Source organism: Thunnus thynnus, chromosome 22 (assembly GCF_963924715.1).
Source record: "Thunnus thynnus chromosome 22, fThuThy2.1, whole genome shotgun sequence".
Classification (NCBI taxonomy): Eukaryota; Metazoa; Chordata; class Actinopteri; order Scombriformes; family Scombridae; genus Thunnus; species Thunnus thynnus.
Window position 1 is genome coordinate 21,910,712 of NC_089538.1, and position 20,635 is coordinate 21,931,346.

At 38.5% G+C, this 20,635-nt stretch overlaps 1 long non-coding RNA gene across 2 annotated transcripts; it reads right to left on the reverse strand.

Annotated features, from left to right (window-relative positions):
• Window positions 1–347: 347 nt before the first annotated feature.
• LOC137174968 (uncharacterized) lies at window positions 348–19,048 on the reverse strand. Of its 2 annotated transcripts, none has more exons than XR_010925518.1 (3): window positions 16,789–19,048; window positions 16,490–16,567; window positions 348–425 (listed from the first exon to the last, which is right to left on the reverse strand). It is a non-coding gene; the product is annotated as an uncharacterized lncRNA (long non-coding RNA). The 2 variants fall into 2 exon arrangements; XR_010925517.1 differs by having other exon boundaries at window positions 16,478–16,567.
• Between the last annotated feature and the right edge of the window lie 1,587 nt (window positions 19,049–20,635).

Below are 20,635 nucleotides of genomic sequence, written 5' to 3' on the forward strand. Positions count from 1 at the left end.
TATAATCCCATGTAATCTCATTACACAGGGAAACCCTGACTGACTGACTGACTGACTGACTGAATGAATGAAAGAGAAAAGTTGACTGAGTTTAACATTCAAGTTTAGTGTCATAAAGCTTCTTCACAGTCGTGTCTAATTCACTTCTGCTTCATATAAAGGTACAAATTCTCGGTTTTTCTGGTAATATTAAAGGACAAGTTCACAGTTTTTCAAGTCTGTTGTAAAACAACGGTCAGGTGCCCATATTTACAATAAAACCGGTTTGCTTACTGTCATCATTCCTCCTCTTCATACTGGACATTAATACAATGCAAGTGATTCGGGACAAAATCTACAGTCCTTGTTTTAAAAGTTTATCTGAAATGAGGCAAGTTGATATCTTCCAGATGCAGAGTGAGGGTGCACAGAGAAGAGAAATAAGTCTGGAGAGATGAGAACATGAAGAACAACTTCATCAGGGTCGTCATAAAACACATTACAAACACCATTGACAACCAATCATATACATCCAGACACATATCAGCCAATGGGACATCTACAAAGATGGTTTGGATGTATGGTCATGTGGTTTCAGGCCAATCGTTGACCAAGAAGGGACATAGGTGACGCCATATTTGGTCCATTAACTAGAAAGGTGCGACTACGGGGTGGTATTTGAGGTTTTTGTTCATCCAAAAAGTTGATGTCTTCCAAAATTATAATGTTTTTAGTATAAAACTTCCCTGTTGAGCTGCAGTGGAAGGATGTTCATTGGTCACAAAACGAGGGAATTTTGTAATAAAACGACTTTGTAGAATAGGTAATTACTCCATAAAGTTACCACTTTTGTATGTAGAATCTATAATCCACATTTATTAAGGCGGACGGATGATGCTTTTGTGATTTTCTGTTATTTTTATGCTGTTATTGATGTCGGATATCGATGTTAAACATGATAAACAAGTTCCAAAACTTGAGATTAAAGTCTGTAGAAATGCTTCCTGCAGGTCAAAAGCTGCACTGAACGCTTCGTTTGCAACATCTTTTTCTACTTTTCCAACGTCAGATAGTCACGTGATTGGTTGCTAAGGTTGTTGCTAAGGTTTTTCCATGTGTTGTCGTTGCATATTTCGGGGTCCTTGAAAAAAACAGGAGCTAAAACGGCCTGTTTGAGACAGAGACTGAACCGAGTGAGATTAAAGGGCCAGTTTAAGATAAATAAATAGTTTTTTTTTAGCAGTAAACAATGCAAAAAACATTCCCATACAGCCCCAGAATATAAATATAGACCTTTAAATGTGCATGATTCGTCCCCTTTAAAGGCAGCAAAAGTTGGTCCCAGGCTTACTAAAACGAGAACAAACTGCTGTGTCTGTTAAAGAGCAGCAAGGATTAATCGAGCAATAGAAAATGTATCTGCTACTAGTATGATGTTGGCTGTTTTAGTCATTTTAGCCTCTCAACTGTGAGAATTTGAGGCTTTTCCGTGTCATAAATGACAGTAAACTGAACATCTTTGGATTAAGAAGGTAGAACAAGACATTTGAAGACGTTACCATGACCATTTCTGATATTTTATAGACAATAAATGAAAAAATAATCATCAGATTCATTGATAAATAAAAATGGTTGTTAGCTGCAGCCTTGGTCTATTGTTTGTGTCATTACTACTCAATGATAAGAGCATCTTTCCTTGCTGGGGAGGAAACAGGTGAAGGGGGAGAAAAAAGGAGGTCAAGGAGATATGAAAAGGTGAGAAAGTGGCAAAAGCAAAGGTAAGACAAAGTAAGAAAGAGTAGAAAAGGATAAAGAGATGGAGGGAGGAGAGTCACAGAGACATGAGGGCAATAATTTGTCTCTCAGGGCTAATAATGATCAAACTGATGCCGGACTCGGAGAGAAAGACGAAGAGGGAGACAGAGAGAGATGAGGTCTTAGTGGAGGTGAATATCTCTCAGCGGGGTTATAATGACCGATATGAACTTGGGAGTTGGACTTTGGGATGAGAGAGCGAGAAAAAGAGGAAGAGGAGCAAACAGAGAGAGAGAGAGAGAGAGATGGGGGGGGGGGGTAAAAAAAAGAGGGAGGAAGAGGTGACAAGAGAGGGAGAGAGGACAGAAGTGGAAAAACTTGTCTGCAGAATCCCCCCGAGAGGAAGAGTCCGATGTTCTACACAAAAGGCCATTTTGCTTTTTTTTTTTTTCAACCCATTAAATAACTCAACCTGCCACATGTCGGTACAGTTTTTCTCTCCGGGGGGTAAAAAGACGGACAGAAACTTACCAGCATGATGAGACTTAGTTTCACGCGACGATATTCCTCCAGAAATGTTAGTTTTTATGGACATTGTGCTTTTGAAATAAGTTAAAAACAGTTTGAAGGTTTATCAAAGAGACGCTGTTGAAGCTGCTGCAAAACTTTTAATGTGAGAGAAAAATAATGGTTCAGAAAGTGACTCAAAACTAAAAACTCAGCAATTTCAAACACTTAAGTTAATTCTATTTCAAATGTATTAATACTTAATCACGTTGCTTTGTTTCAGCGCAGTCTTTAGGTTGCTTTTCCATCATCCTTCATGGACTAAAAGATAATTATTGATTGCGAGGGGCACGAGGTTTAACTTTCCTCGGGACATTTTTTTGTCAGACTGCCAAAAATAATTGTGTACGTGCGCTCGTTCACTATCGCTCGCTTTTTCTCTTTCATAAGACACACGTCTGCACACACACACACACACACACACACACACACACACACATACACACATAAAGAGCCTGAGTCTGCAAAATGTTACTGTACTGAATCTGCATTTCCTGACTTGCCTGAAACCGGACTTGTGTCATGATTTTTTCTCTGATTTCTACATTTTATTCTATTTATAGACTACTTAACTATACATCTGAGACCTAAATTAATATATAAAAATAACATTTAATCCTTAAACCTGTAGGTAAAGTGCTGCTGTAAGGTTTTCTGTGCTGACAGTCACAAACAAATCAGTTGGACAAGCTGCGGCTAATTTAGCTTATAAGTAATGTTCATGTCTTGATGACACATGCATGTAAAAGGGGAGAGATGGCATTAAATAGTTAATATTTCTCCCACTCATTTCAAAGTTTAATGTTTGTATTGATTACAGAACATCTTACTAACTAAACTCAACTGTTACTGACACTTTGGTTTTTCTTTTAAAAAAAAAAAAAAAGGACCAGATGTTTTAATTTGCTTTTGGGAGGAATTTTACCAACAGTAATAAAGTTGTTTAATTAAAACAGCAGGTCTGAACAACAATCACAAATTAGCGAATACCACCTAATGCTTGAACACCACCACTGCTGCTGCTAGGCAACAATGTGTACAGCTTGAAGTTGAGGGTGTCCAGATCATCAGGTCGAGTATCCTCCACATCCTGCTCTTTCACTCTTTCTCATAATAGCAATATTATATTATAATAACAATATATTATATATAATAGCATAATAGTGATAATAGTTGTTTTTTTTTTTTTGCAGAAAACGTAGAAACCTGGCAACTCTGCAGAGATCTTGTTAATATTACATGGAGTTAGATTGTTTGAGATAAAAGTATTGATAGCGACAATCCAGCAACATGTCCCTACCAAACCTAAATCTACACCCATGATTGATTGATTTGTACTCATTTGTAAAAAAAAAAAAAAAAAAAAAAAGTTGTCTGAGCACTTGTAGAGGAGATTATGATTGTGCTTGTGAACAATAAGCGAATTTCCATCCAGCTGTTTTTATTTGAATTTGCGCATCAAAGAATCTGAGTGGAAACACAGAAAATGTGAAAAAAACACCTCAAAGTATCACAAATTAGTGTTTTTTGCTTTGGTGAAGTGGAAAAGTTGCTGCATTGATAAAAGCAAAATGTGACAAACTGCAATGGAAACAGATTTGGCAAATAAATTATGACGTACGTGAAGCTTGTTTCTGCTCCACTGAAGAAATACATTAAACTAACATAAATGTTATATTTCCATCATGTTTTCATGTTATTTTTCACAGTTTGAAGTTTGACTGCTGCTCTTTTAATGACATCGTCTTGTTGCACCTGCTTCTTCTGAAATGGTTCAATGGCACCAACTGGAAAAATAGCACCGCCAGCTGTTTTTGAATTTTTTTTGCTGATTTTCTAGAAATATGGTTAAAATTTTGCGATGTTTTGGATGGAAACCTAGATAGTGATAGAGGTCTTAACAAGCTCACTTGGTTCCAAGTGAACCAGTACGTATCGTGTCATCATCATCAGCGGAGAGGTGCAGGAAAAAGGACATTTCGTTAGCTGCAAGTTAGGAAATGTTAGCATGCTGACGTTAGCATTCAGGTTAAAGCGTAGCAAGTGCGTTTTTCTCTCTTCTTATCATTTGGACAGGCGTCCTCAATAAGGTTAGCATGATAGCGCTACAACAAGACTGTGAAGTGTCCAAAGCTTCTTTAAAAGCAGCGTGGTTTTCTTTTAACAAGTGCTAGACATGACTAGCTAGCATATTTGTCATCATTTCATTTGATCTGTTTTGTGTAAAGTTGGATCATACTGACTGCAGAGTATCCAAAGAATTATGGTTCACTTTTAACAGTCAACAAGTAAACAGGAGGACTAACCAGCATTTAGCATTTTAGCATTTCATTAAGCTAACGGGAAAAAGCAACAGCGTCATACTGGCGGAGAGAAACGTTCACACGGATATCAGTAGCTTGCTTGTTGCTTAGTCATCATATTGAAGAATTAAGTGATGAGGTGCTTTATTGGAGCAATTCAGTGTTTTCATGGAAATTACACAACGTAATGTTGAAATCTTTGTTTTTGCTTTCACCGTTCAAACATCCAGCATGGTGTTCCTCTCCCACTGTTATCTCTGTTTATCACTCTTTCCTCCTGAAAACCACATAAGCGACAGCAGGGAGGGGAAATAATGTCATTTATCAATGAAGAGAAACTCCCAGGGTGGCTGTAGGATGTACAGTGTCACTTGACAATGATGTATGTTTGAGGAAAGTTACCTGGACTCTGACTGAACTAAAGGAGGTAACAGTAAAGTTTGACAATGATGTATAAATAGAGTGATTGGGTTTATTGTGGATTAAGAAACATGTTTCTCTTAGCTTACTTTTAGTCGGTGAAGCTAAAACTAAATCACATTTCTCATAATGACAGAATAAATGAAGGTTTTCTGCTGTGGCTGGCCGTGGTTCAGCGAGTGATTTTCTCCATTTTAGCCAATCACTTCATCCTGTTTTTGATTACAAGTGATTTCTATCGAGTCAGCTGATAATCTTCTACATTGGGAACTAAAGCTCCATTATAATGATTGTTATCATAAGTCTTTGTGAATGTTTCAGCCTCCTTGTCTCACAAACAGTGAGGGAGAAAAAAAAAAAAGGCTCCTCAAGTAAAAAACTTTGGATTTTTGAGATTTTTTTACTGATGCTTTAGATGTGCATAAATAAACCCAAGAGCATAAAAAGCAGAAGACAAATATCCATCGTTTCTACTATATATATATATCTGCTGAGACTGTCCACACCAGGAAAACAGCAGCATTGGTAATTTATTTTATAAACCTCCAAATAAGGGGTGCAGGCTGTTGCCTTTAACGCTCTGGAAACATCCGCCGATACCTAAAGCGAACACTAGCTTAATGGGAACACCTGGAGAGAGCAGCAGGTGAGCCAACCGTCAATCACAGCTGTCAATCAACGCCCACACGGCAGACATCAAAGTTACTACAAGTCTTTAACGGAGCAATTATTTTTCAAAATGACCACCAGCACGCTTATTAGAGGGCTTAAATTTAGCAAGTGAGACCATAATGACTGGTGGAAAAAAAATGATTGACTTTCTAGAGAGAAGTTGACGCTTTGTGAACGGGAGTCGGTCGGAGCATCTAGCGGCCGTCGTCGGCATCGCACTTTAACTTCCACACTGGCGTCACCCTCAAACCCGAGGTAACTGCCGCTCGGTGAAAGGCCGCGATTTGTGGCTGCAAAACACTCACGTTCATGGGATGTACGGAGGAAAGAAAAGAGAAATAGAAAGATAAGGAAAGGGAAATAGAGAAAGAAAATGATTGAAAAAGGAAGGAAAAACAATAGAAAGAAAATAAAAATAGAGGGAATAAAAAGAAGAAAAACTACTAAAAAACAGAGAAAAGAGAGCAAGAGAGAGGGAGAATATTTTAGACTCAAGTGTTAGGTGACATTGGTCTGCAGGCTTTTTATAATTTTCTTTTTTTTTTAAATCCACTTTGGGACAAAAACATGAATGAGAAAGAGCCGCAGGCTCTGTGAGTGTGTGTGTCTTTTCAAACTCTTGTGTCACACACACACACACACACACACACACACACACACACACACACACACACATACACTGCTGCTGTATCTGAGCCATCACTAGAGGCCATCAGGATTTATTTAGCTTTTATTTATACAAGCTTAAAGTCAAACCATCCATCTCACACTCAATAGCCCCCAGCTTTCATTACAGTGTGTGTGTGTGTGTGTGTGTGTGTGTGTGTGTGTGTGTGTGTGTGTGCGGGCAGCAGATGACATTGCGTGCATGTAAGCAAGTTTGTGTTTGTGATGATATACAGTAATTCTGAAATGACGTGTGTGTGTGTGTGTGTCTGTGTGTCTTTTCCCATCATCCTCGCTACCTCCAGCGATGATGTTGACGACGGCGGCGCAAGTTGTGTTCTTTAATAATCTAATTCAATAACACAATTACTAAGTGTCAAACTGCAGATCGAGCGTCTCGAGGCTGGACGGAGTGACGGCGCCGCTTCGTTTCCACACAAGGAGCTTTTCTTTCTTTTTCTTTTTTTTTTTTTTAACAATCATCAGCTTAATTACAACTCAATAGACACACCAAATACTCAATACTCTTGTTTAATGCTCACATGAGGTGGAAAATAGTTTTATCGATAGTAATGTAATTTGTGATTTAATAATTTTGTTCCTTACGGTGAAATATCATGAGAAAGATCACATTTATGAGATGATCAGTTCAGTATATCATCACCACAGAGAATAATATATTGTGTTTGGTTAGAGACTGTACATTATTTCCAGATAACTGCACTGTTTTTCATTTGCTATTAAGCTATTGTTCTGCTATATTTATACCAAATCTAACAACGATAGATAGTGTCTAAACAATGTTTCCATTTAAAAATGTATTGCTCCAAATATAAATAACGAGACTAAGAGTCTACAGCCATGCTAGCTGCTCTGTGAGGCTATTTGAGCTAAATGCTAATGCTAGCAAGCAAATTAGCATAGTGTGTTAGCATGCTGACATTTCCTAACTTACAGTAAACACATGTCACTAGTTTTGCAAGTATTATCAAAAAAATCTAAATTTTGACCTGATGATGGCGCTCAGTGAAAAGTTCAGGGATCATCAGGTCATTGTACAGGTGAGGTGTTACTTCCTGCTTCGGCATTTCAGTCTGTCGCACCTCCATCGGTGCCCTTAGGTCAGTTGCAGGGTCGTCAGCTGGAAACCAACATTCACCAATGTTTCACCCCTTATTCCAGTTATATGGAGAGCAATGCCTTCAGCGGAATGGCTAAAAACTCTATTGTGGATTATACCTTGCTTAAATTAAAGAAATTGAATTATTCATACACTATATATTTATAGATTATTTATAGATTGATTTATGCAACACAAAACAGACTAAAACTGGTCAAATTGTCAAAGTTTCAACAACTGCTATTGCACTAAATGATGGCCGAGATGATGAACTAAATCTAACCAACTGGGCTAAAACTGAGAGTGCAAAGCCCAGTCGTCCATTACCAAAGTTTTGTATTGTGAATTTTATGTAGCGAGGTGGAAATAAGGTTGTGGAGGTTGAAACTCATCCAACTATCATGCAGAAGACTGGAGTTCACAACCAGTCACAATCCAACAGTTCATTTTTGCAACCTTCACCATAGAACATTTCCCATAAAAACAATCTTTTTTAAAACATTATTGACACAGTTGTCATGCACAGAAATCACTTTACAAACATTGGTATTGGATATTTAAAAAAATCTTTTTTTGTTGAATGTAATTAAGGGTTTTGCAGAATCATCCAATATCCAATGTTCTGTCTGGCAAATGGGTTGTAGTACTAATTTATGTCTGACCTTTACTGTGGACCATATTATGGATATCTCTTACATATATATCTTATAAATGTATCTTTGGTTGTATTAAGTTATTAAGGCAAATCAAAAAGCAGGGTTTCTAAAAGGTAATAATGGATATACAGGACTGTTGCATCAACGTGAATAAGTATTTTAAATGATTGGGTGTTTAACCCAATGGATTCGCTAAAAACCTTCCCATTGTATTATATTCATTTTATTCAGTTTTTCAGTTTAAATTTCAATACATAATGATAAATATCAATATTGTGATATAAAATTGCAGGTCTTTGTGTATTATAATATGTGTTCCATTAAGAACATATTGAGTCATATTTAAAGGGCTTAAGTCAGTTACACTTTTGACAACTACAGAACTATAAAAACGAGCTACATTCATGTTTTCCTGCAGTCTGAGTTTTTTTTTTTTTTTTACAAATCATCTTAAAAGTTTGAAATCAGAAATAAACCTTGAGACAGAAAGGGACAGACATTTTATACCATAAAAAATGTTCTTGGGCAATATCTAGTGTGGAGTAATAAAGCCCGAGCTCGTTCCTGTTTCCACTTCTTTCTGTCCCCATCTCTCTCTTTTTTTTTTCCCTCCGTCCCCCTCTGTCCTCCACCTCTCCTTCCCTCTCTGCCCTTCATCCCCCCTTCTCTTTATCACTCCGCTCATAAAACCTGCTCATCCAGAAAGAACAGAGTTTAGAGGAGGATGGTGGAGAGAGAGACGGCAGGAGAGTTTGAAGGGGATGAAAAGGGGAGAGAAATGAAAGATGGAGGGATGGAGTGGACGAGGAAGGAAAGAGGGGAGAACAACGAAAGAGAGATGGGAGAGCTTGAGAAATAAAAAGTGAGAGAAGGAAGAAAGGGAAGATAGAAGGATTGAGATGCTTTACAGATAGAGGGAGAAAGAGATTGATGGAGACATGAACACAGAAACGGCATAAAAGGCCATTTTGCTCTGTGCAGTTTTGGGATTTCCTAGATAAAAGTTGACGTGTGACAAAACATCGTGAAATTTCTGGTCTTCAATCCAAGACAGTAGTCTTAGATGGCACTGTGAGACATGAGCACTGATTCAGAGTTTTGGAGACCAAAGACTTACCTTACAAGGCAGCTGGATTCACAAGATCACATGAGAATCCATCTTATCAGGCTTCAAGTTATGCGCTTGTGGCCGAACCATCAGTGGTTCAGACCAATCGGCATCCTATAAGGAGCTACTGGGAGCTACTGGCAGGGTGTGGTTTAGGTGTGACAACAGCCCATGATAGACAGATGGTTCATCCAATCATCTGCTAAGTATTTTTTGAAAGTGCCTGCCCTTTTCCAAACAGTTTCCAAGGACGACTTCTCAGATAGTTCTGTCTAACAACCAATCTGGCATGTCAGGTTAACCAAAGAAAGCCTGCGTCAAATTTCAAAGACCATCAGAGCCATCTGAGAAGTCGTCCTTGGAAACTGTTTGGAAAAGTGTAGGCACTTTCAAAAAATACTTGGCAGATGATTGGATTAACCATCTGTCTATCACCGTCTATCATTAGCTGTTGTCACACCTAAACCACACCCGTAGCTGCCAGTAGCTCCTCATAGGATGCCGATTGGTCTGAACCGCTGATGGTTCGGCCACAAGAACATAACTTGAAGCCTGATAAGATGGATTCTCATGTGATCTTGTGAATCCAGCTGCCTTGTAAGGTAAGTCTTTGGTCTCCAAAACTCTGAATCAGTGCTTATGTCTCACAGTTTCACCAAATCATGCTAACGTTACCAAGCTATTTTGGTAACTGAGTACCAAAGTCTGAAATACTCTTAGTACGGTAATATAAGTCAACCAATTCTTCCAGTGCAGGCTTACAGCTTAGCTATTTGGCAAAATATTGTTTAGAATAAGTGTGAAAAAAGTGCAAAATCTCTAAATAAAAGCTATTCTGGTGATTCAACAAGTGGCTTAATCAGACATGCAGGCCTCCAACCCCAAATACAACCCTGACTTCTAGAAATTACATTTATTTGGGACAGTAAATACGTTTTGTACGTGACGTAATGCTGACTGAATTACATTTCCTAGTAACATAACAACGACATGTCGTTAATTAACATATCTCGCAAGATGCAAAAATGTTGATAATGAACATATACCAGGCAACAATGTAATCTGCAAAAAAAGTGAAGTAATATATCACTTTAATTTCTAGGAGACAGGGCTGCCAAATCAGGTGGATTATGGAGTGCAGAAGATACAGTGGATGCTAGCCTTTGTTTGCTGGTGTCCTCTGACAGGGAACAAGGAATCAGAGGCCTCAAAGGCAGAAACAATAGTTCAGAAGATGTCAGGATGTTCCAGCTGGCAGTAGTAATTGCCAGCCAACAACAACACCGTCCCTGGTGCCCAATGAGAAGGCAGCAGTCCCAGCTCAGAAGCTAACTGCACTGGGACAGTCGAGAAAATGCCTGGGGAAATACCTCTCATCTGAGATTGGCTCAAAGTTGATTAAGCTGCAGCACCAAATGATGGCAAAGACCCAGAAAAGTGGAGCTGGAAAACAGTCGTTGGGGCAGATTCATGATTAAAACTGTGTGGAAGACAAATTACATTAATCAGATTTATAAAGCTGTGTGTACGCATAGATCTGTGCTCTAAATCTTAGAACTGTTCACATTATAAATACCAGTTAATGTGTGGTTTTTATGCATATGCACCATTTATTAGAGTTGTGTACCTCTCCCTCTGTGATGGGTCGACAGTTAGCTAGATCCGTACAGTACAAAAACGATACAGACAAATTCGTGACTGTATGATACGCTGCGATAAAAAGCTGATTGCATTCAGCTGTAATTAGCATTCAATATTTTTACTTTTTGAATAATAAATGTGACATACATAAACCATGATATACTTCTTAATATCTTACTCCAAATCCTAATACTACTAAGTAATACTAAATACTCCATATAGTATGTCTTCAGCCACACTAACAGTAGTAAAAATCAACTTTTTAGCCAAGGTAGTTTTTCACTAAAATGCTGCTGACTGTGTGTTCTTTCCCTCAGTCTCTGGGTCAATGTCATCCCTCTGAAATAGTTTTTTTTCAATAATGCTGTAAATAAAACAGCTCTTACCTTCAGTAACACTTTTGCCTTCAACCAGGAGGAGCTATAGGTCATTTGGAAGTAGCGTTAGCCGCTAACGCTTGGGTTGAAGCTCCTCGCCGTAACTTTTTTGTCAGCGCACACATCGCTTTCATAAATTAGTAGCAAGACGTGTGGTTCTCCTGGCATATTTCATGATACCAACATCTTTTTAAGACTGCAAATGTAACCATAAGGCAGCAGTGTACACGGTGGTACCGACATTACGTAGCATCATTACGAAATGTAGCAAGCTAGCACACACACAGGCTACAGGCACAGCACAGAGAGAGAGAGAGGGGGGGTTTTTTGACATTTTTTTCTGAATTTTGTGAAGAATTTGGGTTGGAAATGCATACATTTTCCATGCATATCAGTTAATCTTTGCACCTCTACGGTTTATATATCTAACCCCAGGAGACACAAGCTGGGCGACTAAAGCAGGTGAGTCAGCAACAGTTAGAAATGTGAAAACCTGGCTGATGAAAGTGATGAGATCATGCACGATAAAGTGACAAAAAATCTTGCAAACACAAAAATTTATGATGAAGAAAATAGCAACAAGGAGAAACGGCAAACAAAAAAAACACCAGGATCGTTTTTTTTTCTTTCTATCTACATCATTGCACTTATTGATCGCACAATCAGACATGCTTCAAAATGGATACTGTACAGTCCGACACAGATTGTGACCAAGATTTTATTAGACCCATCTCGCACAGCGTGACATGCAATGAACCTGCAAATTTGCTGTTATTGCACAGTGTGTACGGGCCTTAAGAGACAGAAAAAGGGAGAGAAATGGAGGAAGAGAGAGAGAGACAAAGAGACATAAAAAGAGAGATTAAAAGAGAGAGAGAGAGAGAGAGAGAGAGCAGGTCTCAAGGTGACTAGTCATTGTCCTAATTCCTCTTTTTAAAACAGCTAAAGAGGCCAAAAACACAACTCTCCCTCTCGTTCTCTCATTCTCTTCTTATATCTCTCACTCATCCTTTTTCTCTTCCCGCCCCTCCTCTCTCCCTCTATTCCTTCCATCTTCACTAAAAGAGGCTAAAGACATCCCCTGTCTCCCTCTCTCTTTCTTTTTTTATATTTAACTTGTTCTCTTTTAGCATTTACACCCTGCATCCCGATGCTAACCCCCCCCTCCCTCCCACCCCCCCTCTCTCACTCTCTCTCTCTGTTCCTGTCGTCTTTGCCAGCAGCGATGTCTTCAAACTCTGATTGATGATGGTTGCCGTCGGTTACCGTTGTGTCCTGCTTTCTGTTTTTACCAAAATACTCTCTTTCTCTCTCGCCCCCCCTCTCTCTCTCTCCAAAAAACTTTTCAACACTTTTTTTACGCTCCCTCTGTGAAAGTCAACTGCCCCCCTACTGAGTCGTGGTGTGTGTTTGTGTGTATATGTTCAAAGTGGTGCAACGACTGCTGAAACCTCCTAACAGCTTCAGCTGAACTGTAGAATGCATTATTGACCAGAAAGAGGACTGTGGGTTTTGTCCTCTGTCACTTAAAGTGTACTTTCTCCACGAAGTGATCACTTCACAGCCGGTATGGACAGGAGGAATAATTACAGCAAGCGATACATTTGGTGCCGTGACCCGGATCACACAAAGACACTATTGATACAGATGAATCAGTTCACATATATAATCACTCTGAATGTCAATATAATTATAATTAGTGATAAAGTCTATCTCAGGTCAGCTATACATTATTATTTACAGGTTTCCATTTAATAGTCACACACTCACCTGAGGGATACAAGCCCGGTCTGACTTGTTCCCCCGGTGATGCTTTACAGCTGCATCGTTACCTTGGATACTATGTAGTATAAAATATTAAATATAAGATAACAACATAAAATAATGAAAATAACACAAATATGTACATCTTACAACTATTAAATAAAGGTAAAATTACTGACAAAATTGTATTCTATATTAAAAGATTTTGCTGTTAGACATAGTGACCATTTAAAGCACATTTAATGTATTTAATGTAACATGCAAGAGGCATATGTTACACAACCGATAACTCTTTCAACATACATACAGTGAATTTTACACACATGCCATAAAGAAACATGCTGCGAATACAGGAAACACAAGCAAATGCAGAAATGCTGAAAGTCAAACACAACAGAACAAAAGCCAGGTGCAAACACGATATTTTTTATTAATCCTGTGTTAATTCACACTTCAAGCGAATCCTACAACATCTGTGCTCACACTAAACATTAACACAGAACCCCTGAACACTTTCTTCTTCTTCTTCTTCTGCGTCTGGATTTCCAGTAGACTAGATGCGTTGTGGCACATTGATGCCGCATCAAGTGCAGCCAGATTGTTGGTTGTTATGGTAATTAATCAAGCATTGTGAACCCCCTCAAACTGCATGTGAAACGACAAACGATCTGGCAGAAATCAGGTGGGGGCGACCAATTTGGGGTTGAAATCAAGCTAAATCCATACAGTGTCTGTCCGTGTCAAATCACAACAAAAGACAACAATAGAAGAACCCGGGTGGAGCTAAAAACTGGCTAATGTTGAGAGGTACAAGGCCAATATCACCAATAATATCTGAACCATGCAATCAGAATGTTAAAACTAAAAATGTTTAAACACTAATGTTCCCATTGGATTTGCAAGATCATTTTAATTGAACTTTTGAAATGTCGCAAAAAGGAAAATGCAAATTAGTTTCCATCAACTGGTTTGAAGCGAATAAAAGTATAGGCTTAAATAATCCACCAGTAAACAGAGTAGAAGAAGAAGAGGTTGCCAACCGGAAACAAAACAAATAGTGATATTGCCCTGACGAGAGAAAAATGGAGAGAGGGCGGAAACAGCTGATCAGTCATGTGAGTTAAATGTTCGCTACGTGATTATTTATTCGACAAATGCGTTTCCATTACTAATTTTGTGCATAAACTCTTTTTTGACATTTCCAAAATCCATCTCAGATGAGCGTTTTTTTGAATTTTGGTGTTTCCATTAAGCTTTTTTAATGCGATACGAGTGGTTTCTGTTGCATTGTGTAAAATTTAAAGTGCTTCTGTATTTGTGTGTGTTTTCTGTATTTGCAGCACATTCCTTTGAGACACATATAGTATGTAATGTCAAATTAGTTCATGTGTTTTTTAATTTGCTTAATTTGCAGTGATTTTTAGTGTAGTTTTAGTGGTTTTTAATGTCAGTACACCTTTTTTAATCAGACTGAAATATCTCAAAAACTATTGGCTGGATTGTCATTAAATTTTGTACATTCGTGGTCCCAAGAGGATTAATCTTAATGACTTTTTGACCCCCTTTCTGTTCAATTAGCGCTACTAGCAGGCCCTTATTCTGTGAAATATCTGAACATCTACTACAAGAGTGAGCACAGTATTTTGAACAGACATTCATGGTTCCTAGTAGATGAATCCTAATAAATTTGCTGATCCCTTGACTTTTCCTCTTGAACCACTATGGAGTTGACATTTGTGGTTTTAATTAAAAAGTCTCAACAACCTTTGGATGTATTGCCATGAGAGTTGGAACAGACAACTTTAGAACAGATCCCTTTAGTGGTAGCACCATCATCAAGTCAAAATTTTAATTTCTCCAAAATACTTTGGTTTATAACCAAATATCTCCCAAACGACCAACATTCGCATCGGTCTCAGCTGCATTTAGTGGTGGTTAGAAAATTTAAACCAGCTAACACACAAAACCAAGAAGGTGAACAGGATAAATATTATGCCATGTTAGCATTGTGTTGTTAGCATGTGGGTTTTTTTTTTAATGTGTCAGTGCGCTGAGCTCCTTCGGTCAACATTATTGAGTTTTATATTTTTCAAGCAGTATTTAAAAATAAACAATTTTAGCAAATCCCATCTGCTGCACTGTTATCGCCCTGAGGCTAATTTCAGATTAGCCAATGAGGGAGAGCTTTGAACAGGTTCACCAATGAACAGGCCGAAGGCTGTTTGTTTTTAATCTTTTATTTATTTATTTATTTGAATGGATACCTGGAAACTAATTCTGCATGAGGATTTAATTAGTACTCTACTGATTTTTCTTCTGGTGTTAGTTTTCATCAGTTTTTAAATGTTAAAATGCTATTTATTTGTTTTATACCAAAAAGTAAGCATGTCTATTATTTATCTACTATTTAAAATGTTCTGTAGCATGTTGTAGCGTTCTTCCTCTTTTTTCTTTCTATCTTTCTCATCCTATTTACTGTATATCTTACTCGCTCGACTACCATTCCTCCCACTGCCTCACTTTTTATCCCTCCCTTCTTCCTAGATAGATAGATAGATAGATAGATAGATAGATACTGTGGTTGGTTCATTAATGGGGAGCTTTATTGAATGTGTTTTTTAATGTTTATTTCATTATTAACATATAATCAGTGCCATCAATCACTGTGACAGCCACCTATTGTCAGCCTGGCTGTCACACCACACCGCTGTGTGTGTGTGTGTGTGTGTGTGTGTGTGTGAGAGAGAGAGAGACAGAAGGAGAGAGAGAGAGACGGTGAGTGAATGGTGTATTTGACGCAATTTCAACTAGGTGTGTAAAATCAATAGTTCTCCTCTTAAGGCGAAGGGTGGAGGAGACAAGGGAAGAGACGACGCAAGGAGCAAAGGGAATGAGGAAAGAAAGAAATGAAGGAGAAGAGGCGGAAGAAAGGATGAAAACACGTAGGGAGGGAAGGAACAATGGCGTAGAAAAAAAAGTAGAGAACGAAAGGACAAAGGAAGGACAGAAAGAACACTCGATGGAGGGCAAAGTGAGAGGAGCAAATCAATTTAATTTAAATTTAGCTGCACTACTGTGTGGTACAAATGCAAACAGCAGTGTTGTAAAGGTCAAAGGTTATAACTACGGTTGAGCTTCAATATTGATGGAATAAAGGAAAAATTATTTTTGCACACCTGAAAGAGTTGCAACGTTTCAGTAAAGTTATATTTCTTTAAACAAATGTTATATAGATAAACCGTACAACAACAAAACTCCTAGTAAGACAAGAGATGAAGACAGTTGCATCTGAGAATAAAACGACATAACTCACCATATTAAAGCTGGTTGTGTTGGTTGTGCTGTGTTAGTTACTTGAAAATTTTAATTATTAACACATTACATATTACTTCTTAAAACGATAACCCCATTAATTTGCTAATTATTAAATGGCAAACATAGTTACTTACATTATCTGTTACCTTAGTTTCGTTACTCCGCCATCAGGTCCATCAAAGGTGCCTTTTAAACATCTTCAAAGCCTCCACATGTTCCATCTTCTGTGTTTAACAGGTGTAGAAAAAGAAAAGGAGACGTCGCGGTTTAACAAACAGCCAGTCTACAGTTTAGAGGACTTTACAGACTATCAGCTAACAGCTAGCTTAACGTTAGTGACTGCATTAAGTCCCCAACTAAAACTTCTCCAACTCTTATCAGTGACTAACGTTAGCAATCCAGCTAAGACAATACATGTAAATAAGACAACTTTAGAGTTACCTACCTAGACTTGCATTTCTGTTCTTTTAGTTGCAGCCCCCACATTAAGCTAGCATGTACCAGACCAGTTTGTCCACTGAACACATAGAGCTGATATCAACTTTCCATTAAACTACCAGTGAGACGGCAATCAAGTCTACCTGCAAACTACTACTCATTGTTGAAAAAATTGATGATAGTAGTGTAACACTGGTTATGTCTTTCCATTCCTGTCTAGTAGCTATCCATTTGCTTGGTTTCGGTTTGGGTAATGTCAGTTAGCTAGCTAGCTAAACCCAGCTGTTGTCAACTGATTATCAACAACTGTGGCCTGTGCCATGATGCAAGATTAGTGTGTTAGTTAGCTATATTTGGGCTTAACTCACTTTTAACCATGGTAGATCACCATGGTAATCTATGTTAAATGGCTAACCTGCTACAGGCCAAAGATCAGATTAAAACCTGCAAATCAACTCACTGCAAAAAACCAAAGTCATCATTCCTACAGGATCCTGAAAGGGACAAAAGTCCTCAGTTTACAATAGAGTTGTGAGGTGTGAGGGGCTGCTTGTTCCCATTTCAAATGTTTCTTTAAACAATCTCTTCAATGTCACTTAACACAGAAACAAAAAACTCTCCCTGATAATGTAGCAATCCTATAGGTTTATATCATGACCACCGTTTTGAATTATTTCAACTTTGTTTCTGAGAAATCATGTTTTGTCAGTGATATTGACAGACAGCTAAAAATACAACACCCATGAGCCTAAGACGCATTGTCATTGTAAGTATGTTAGTATGCTAATGTTAGCATTTAGCTCAAAGCACTGCTAAGTACAGCCTTAGCGGTAGCATAGCTGTAGACTTTTTGTCTTGTTTTAACTGTAGACAGATACCAACAGTTAACAGAGTAATGAACACAGGATTTAAACTTTGAGGATGTTTTTATTATTTAATTGGATTTGAAGGCCATCTGTGATTTATCAGCACAGCTGGAACACACCATTTGTTGGTTGAACATAAATGCTAATGTATCAGTTCATCACTATAATAGCTACACAACACATTTAGAGTCAAACTCATATGTGTACTGCATGTGTGATTCAGGTAAAAAAAAAAAAACCTTATCTGAGCTGATGGAGTGTTTCTGGTTCAAATGCAAGCTGGGAAACACTTCACAACCTCCGAAATGTCAAAAGCTGAGTACTTGAATGACAAACCGTTTGAAGAATGTACTATTGAAATGCACTTGAGCACAACACTCGACCTCTTAACTGCAAGTAAAAGAGTGAGCTGGGAAAAGAGTCAAGTGTGTGAAGTGAACATTAAACAAAAAAAATCAGAGTGAAAAATACCTTCAGTCAATTAAATCAAAAACAAAGCCCGTAGTTGTTGTTGGGAGGCGGTGGGGGGAGGGAGGAGGGGGGGGGACCGAGGGGTTCGGGGTCCCCAGGTGGTGCTGCGGTTTTCATTTCCTCAAAATAAAAATCAACGGGGACAGAGAAATGGCACGGGAAGAATGGAAGCATTTGGACGAGGGCTCGGGTTTTAAATTTTACTCGGAAAACTTTATTGATCCGAGTGCCAAACGGAATTACGGAAGCGAACCGGGAGCTTTGAAGAGAAGTTTCACTGTCGTTATCGTAAGCCCCTATAATCCATCATATCTTGGAATCAAATTAACATATATTTACACGAACACACACAATCACTTAAATGCAAGCTCACATAATTTCTCCGTCTCTCTCCCTCTCTCACACACACACACACACACACACACATACACTAACACACACTCAGAGGCCAAATCATTAGTCGTAGGTTAATTAGTGTTATAATTAATAACCCAGCAGACATGTGTACGTGAATATGTGTGTGTGTAAGTGTGTGTATGTGTGTGTTGTGGGTGTCTATGTGTAACGAGGGGTCGGGAGTTAAATCATATTAATTTCAACATTGATTAAGCAATAAAAAAGACTTTTAACTAGCGGGGGTGTATATCACTTCACCACACAGGCATCGCAATTTAAATCTATGTATTAATTAAAATGCGTGTGTGAATATGTGTGTGTGTGTGTGTGTTTGCCGTGCACGACAAGCGAGGTTTCTAGAGCGAGGAAGGGATCAACACTCTTTAACAGAGATAAAGAGAGGGAGAGATTTGAAGGAGAGTGATAGCAAAACATGGATCTAATTCTGAGAAAAAGGAGCAGAAACAGAGAAGAAGAAGAAGAAGAGGGGAGTGGGATCGAGGGAACGTGTGAGAGGTATAGATAAAAAATGGAAAAAGAAAGAGAGAGAGGCAGGAAGAAGGAGGAGGGGATGGGGGGGGGGGGGGGGGGGGGGGAGACTGACTGCTGTGTGATTGGATAAGCGCCAGTGACTCTTTGAAATTGTGATCGCTTCAGATATGCATTTCAATGTATAGCTTAACTTTTCTCATATAGATAACAGCTTCGTTAGCCGAAAAAACTTTGCCGGTTGCCAACTTGAAAAGCCGCCGCGAGAGGCATTTCCGCTTTAATTTCCCAGTCAGGCTTTGGTGATTGATCTGCTTTGAAGGGGGTTTGAAGCCCTCGAATGTAAAAGAGGGCGAGAAGAAGTGACGTTTTTATGGCTATGGAACTTGGACGGGTTCATGTGGCAACGACTCTGAGGCGCAGAGGTTGCAGAGGAGTCCGGGTTGGGATGCAACAAAGGTAGGAAATAATTGAGTCCTAACAGCATTGTTGAAGTGCTGGAGTGAGTTATTGGCTGTGTTAGGCTGCCAAGGTTGTCCCAAGACCCTGCAAGGCCTCACTGAAGGTAAGCTCAATAAAACACAGCAGGCTGGAAGGTTAAACCTGCAGCAGGTATGATTTTAAAGTCAAAGTATGCTTGTCGTAGCTGGAATCAAGTACGTCTGCAGAAAAGAGCATCTCATCCAGCCTAATAAACTGTCTGTTTTTTTAATAGACACATTAAAACAGATTTTTCTTCCCCTTTTACCCCCCTTTTTTTTCTTTAAGCCAGTCAAGGCAGCAGCAAAAAGACAAAAACCAAGAAGATAAATGAATTTCACAAGAACACAATAAATGCTTAGAAATACATCCATAAAATGGAAAAAAAGGAAGGAAAACAGAATGAATATTGACGCCATAAACAAAAGTCCAATCAAGTGGCAGCTAATCTAATATGCAACAACAAAAGATTTAACAGAAAGCACAACTGAAACTGTCTACAATCAATAACAGACATGTTGTATGTACATTTAATCTAATATACACACACATAAAAATGAAATTACTCAGTTTTTTAACTTGCTAAGCTTCATGTTTTCATGTCCTCACTACAGCTGTTCCATTAATTGCCTATTTGACTGAAATACAATGGATTTTTAAGTTTAAATTTGTTATTAAATTTAAGTTAAATCTTAACAGAGAATACTGGTGTCATTGAAAGGAGTCATATTGTGCATAAACACACACACAACCTCACTGCACACGATTTCAGTCAAGCACATATGGGGCCATTTTACTGTCTTTATTCAAAAGCGTGAGTCTTTCAATTTGAGAGCATGATTTATTGATCTCACGTTCAGATTTTGTAATTTCCCTCAAAAAACGTTGCCCTCGCTGCTCAAACTGTGTTCTTGCACTGTTCTTGTGCAACAACTCTGTTAAAATCCCCCAACCAACAGAACGCCAGGCGTAGTGTTGACCAATGAAATGATCTCTGCCTCCTTGCAGGGGGCGTTCGCTTTATTTCTTAGAGTTATGCTTTAATCAGGTTCATCCACACTTAAATGTACTTCCCTTGCTTTCTTGTATGACTTTTGGAATAAAAGGACAGTTGATGTATGTGTCCATGTACTTTGTTTATAATAGCTCCAT